This window comes from Dioscorea cayenensis, chromosome 9 (genome assembly GCF_009730915.1).
Source record: "Dioscorea cayenensis subsp. rotundata cultivar TDr96_F1 chromosome 9, TDr96_F1_v2_PseudoChromosome.rev07_lg8_w22 25.fasta, whole genome shotgun sequence".
NCBI classification, from domain to species: domain Eukaryota; kingdom Viridiplantae; phylum Streptophyta; class Magnoliopsida; order Dioscoreales; family Dioscoreaceae; genus Dioscorea; species Dioscorea cayenensis.
In genome coordinates, this window is record NC_052479.1 from 13,739,507 (window position 1) to 13,744,147 (window position 4,641).

Below are 4,641 nucleotides of genomic sequence, written 5' to 3' on the forward strand. Positions count from 1 at the left end.
GGTGACTGAAGATCTGTGTGGCGACCGAGTCTGTTATCATCATCTTTGATCCCAGGAATAGAAAGAGTGACCATTCCTTTTGTCTAATCTCAAAGCCTGACCGAGGGCCCTAGACGAGTGATTGCCTTCTATCCGTTAAGGCCATCAGGGAAAGAGTTGCTTGTCTTTACCCACTCTTCCCTAACCCGTGCAACCCGCTTGCCCGGTGGATGAGAAAAGCCGATTTCGCCCTCAAAACCTGATCCGTGTGGAGCGGGAAAGAGGAGATCGGAGTCAAAGGGAAGGACGAGCACCAAAGCTAAAGACCTACTTCAAGGCAAGGAGGCAGGACTCCACTTGAGTTGCTCAGTGGTGCAGTGGTCGAGTATATCAATTCCGAGGAGCTAAAAATGGGGGTCATGGGTGGTTTTTAGCCTCAAGGAGTTAAACTTGAACCAAAGCATCCAAAAGAATGTTTTTGGACCATGATCGATTCAGTCAAAAAAACCTAGATTTGAATCTCGGTTGAATTCATCGATCAAAATGCTCAGGGGATCACTGTGCACATGAGCCCTCGCTTCAAACTCACAGAAGGTCATCTTTCGACAATCAAATCAGGTGATCCGCACTTTTTTTGACAAGTCTCCATTGGGCTAGCATCTCTCCACTTTGGATGTTTTTCGTGACTAGTGGAATTTTGAGACTCTTGTTTTGGTTTCCTATTCTTTGGGGAGTTAATTGTCAAACTTTTTCAATAGAATCCTATCTTTCTCAAAAGCTATCCAACCAAAAGTCGGTCAAATGCTTTCCTTCAACTAAAAGTAGGTGACTTTGCATCCCAGACCAAAAGGAGAGAAGACTTATATTCAATGACAGGCCACCGAGCTTTGCTTTAAAGTAAAGGGCACAGGACAATGAAGGAGTTGGCACTGACTTTTTGACCAAAGCAACCCTGACTAGGCCTTGGGCACATCAGTGGATAATCTTGCCAACGGAGCTTTCTGCATTCCATTTCGCATGGTCCAGTAATGAGATCCAGATCCAGAACTCTGAGATTCCTTCTCCCTTCCTTGTCCGTGAACTATTCTCAAAATTTTTTTAATTAATGCCCATGGATTTTTCCCGATCAATCGAGTCGTTCAAACTCACCCAAGTTCTATATTTAGGAAAGGGAAGATCACCTGTCAAAGTTCAGCGATAGATCTGGATCAAGGCAGTTATAAAAGTAGATATCTTCCTGACGAAGGTGAGTATCAAGGTCTGGTCGAGCTCAACTTCCTGCTTCCCCCTGGGGCACTTCTTTATCCTTACATCCTTATTCAAACAAACCGGGACTGAACTGAGCTCCCTTTTCTTGAACCAGATACAGAGAATTTTTCTATCACTCAAACCGATTTTCTTGTCACCTTCTTATCTTTTCTCTTTTTGGTCCCAAGTTTTCAACTCGGGACTGACTCTTTTTTTTTATTCTTCTTATTGTCCCAGCCTTTCTCCCTTCAAGCTACTAGGATCTGCTTTCACTCGACCTTTCATTTCAGTAAGGGCACTTCAGCTGGAAATCCCTTTTTGAAAGAACAGTCCGATCCATGTCTTCTTGGACAAATTCCTCTATTTTATGCGATTCGCCCCTACCCTTAGATAATCTTCCTTTCCTGTAAAAAGATTCTTCCTATGCGTAAGCTTTCAAATAAATCCTTTTTTTGTCTTTCGGCCAAACAAAATAAGCCACAAAGAGAAGGCAAAAAAAAAAAGACCGAGTTTCCCAGATCACTGATATCGGACAGAAAGAGCTAGGTGGTTGGGTCGGAGAGTCCAGTATCAAAGGGAAGTGCTAGTTCTGCCGAAGATCCCAGCTTTCACCGATCAATAAGGTCGATAATCTAAATCTCTTGTCTAATTTGAGTAGCCTAGGTTGAGTAAAGCAAACCCGAAGTCAATTTACTGCCGGGGTTCTTCGATAAAAGAAAAAAAGCGAGCCTGCGAGCGGCCCTTCTCTAAGAAAGTTGCGAGCCCCCAATGTTAGGGTAGGTTTTCGAGAAATGCGGTCTTTAGAATAAAGAAAAGTGGTGATGGGTGGTTCAGTCAATCCTTCCAATTCATGGAGAAATTTCCCTACATAAGAGACAGTGACACCCCCGCTTAAGACTCTTCTTCTGCAAGATACTTTGACCTTGCGTCCGCATCTGAGTCAGCGTTCAAGTCAAGCTCACTAGAATCCGGTTTTCCCTTCCCTATTGGTCTGGTCGAAAATCAAAAATAGAGGTCCCGTTGAGAAAGAGTTCGTATTCAGAAAAGTACTTGAAAAGGAAGGCAGTAGGGAGCGATTAAAGTCGTAAGGAGAGTGAGAACAATAAAAAAACCGAGTAGTACCAGCCCGGTTAGTTTAACTAGTCATTACGAGACTCCACGTAAGGGTGCACCAGTGTACTAAAATTGTTCGGGGACGATGCCTATACGTATCATCCTTTTATTTGACCAACGCATGTAATCTCAACAACATAGGTGTCACCTGTCTAGCAATTTCGGCTTTCCGTGTGGTTCCAGTTGAAACCATTAAATATGTGTGAATTGATCTGTTGACCCCACAAAAAGAAAGCTTTTCAAATATCCAGTTTGGCGCAGAACGTTTCACTCCCTCTCCGCCGATGGAAGGAAGTTCCTGATTCATTCATGTGTTAGCAGCACATTGTCCAAGATGTTCCTACCCTTATTTATAAAAGGCAACTAATGAGGACTCACTCATTTAACAAAGAGAAGGGAGCCACAGAGCGGTAATCAAACTTTTCTGTCTCAACAGTTTATTCCACATAGCCCAAGGAATAGGAAAAGCGGGGATGGCCATAATGGAAGAGTGCTTACAGTTAGATGTGAAAGCTTGGCTTACAAGCAAGGAAAGGGGCAAGGGACAGAGATGAGTAAAACTTGACTGATATCCCCCAAAGAGGATTGATGCCCGGAAGAGGATTCTATATTACGTATAGTAGATATACAAAAAGAGACCTTGACTTAAGACATTTGAAGTACAGAGGGATGCGTCGAGCCAAGGTCGAGCAATAGGGTTGCTTCGGATCTTTTTCCCTTATTAGTTGATAGGGATAGGGATGAATCCCCTAGCTAGCAAGAGCGGAGCCGATAAGGAAGCATGGAAGTCCTAATCCTAAAAAGGCCTCGAATTGCCTCGGTGTCAAAGAAGAAAAGGGTCTTCTACCCAACTCCTTTGTTAACGGACTCAATAGAAACCCGAAAAACAATTGAATAAGCTTTTGGCCCATCCATCAATCAATCAATCAGAAGTTGTATCACATTATTATCACTTACTTTTCTCTCTATCTCAAGACAGTACCACTGAAGATTGACTTTGAGCCTTTTTGCCCTCTCTTTCGGTGTCAGACGATGTTCCTTATAAAATAAAGAAAATGCAACATTGGATGGCAATCCGTCTGTTGGCTCAAAAACCTATTATCCCTCATCGCAGGGCTTTTCAAATCAAAGAATAGAACCAAAATACATCTTACATAAAAGACATAAAAAATAACTAGCCTTCAAGCAAAGCAGAGTAGAAGGACTTCATAGCTAAAATGGAGGATGAAAAAGGTAGATACGACCCAACTCGCTAACAACATTAGGGGGTTGAGGAGTAGGAGGGGGATGTTCGTAATGAACTACTTACACTAATTCCCTAATCACTTACTTCTTAAAGTAAGGATAAGACAAATAAAAGAAACACTTTTTTATATTTTTATAATAATATATAGCACTTGTACGTCCTAGCAGCATGGTAATGCGGAGGTGCCCTAGATTGGGTTCTAAGACACCCGCGGAAATGGTCGATTTCCCACCTTCCTTTTTACTAGAGCATATTGAGAGGTTGGTGTAGTACAAGAATGAGAAAGGCGTAGCGCGCCCTTACCTATAAACCTATAAGAAGTACGCTATACTCATCATGTTTTTTGTTGTCAATGAAATTCTTCCTATCTTTCTTGCATCATAGGTAAGGCAAAACACTTTCTTTTAAAGAAGCATCTGGTTCCATCTTTCTTTCGTTAGTTAACCCACCTTTTTTTAAGAAGGATTTTAGTAGATAATAGCAATTTCAAAAAAGACAAGACATACCTTATCTAATGAATGGCATGCTTGGAAGTCCCTCTCATTGCCAAGTGTATTCGATATCCTTTTCTTGCCTTTACCAGCCTTGGTTGAATAGATGACCAATGTTGCCTGCTCGACCAAGCCTAGCCAAAGATGTTGCCTAGCCAAGGACCTTTCAGATGGTGTTGGCAAAGTAGCTGCCTACTATTTGTTATTGGTAAATGTAGACGACCTGAAAGAAGAGCTATCGTCGTGGACAGATAGACCACTTACCATAAGAAAAATAGAATTCTTATGATGAAAATCATAGGGAAATCACCAATAGGCGTACCAAAAGATGAATTATAGCACTCAAAATTGCTCTCTCGATAGAAAGAAGGATTTTGGAAGAAGGCATTCGGATCATTATCGTAGGTGCCTTACCAATGAACTACTTACCTGGACTAGAGGGAGACTAAAGACATCTTTCTTACTTTAAGAAAATTGGTAGGATGTTTTTTCCTCCTTTCCCGAAGCAAGTAATTCACCTAGGGAAGCTCTCTCAGTTAGTTAGCTAGTGTCATTGGACTTCCG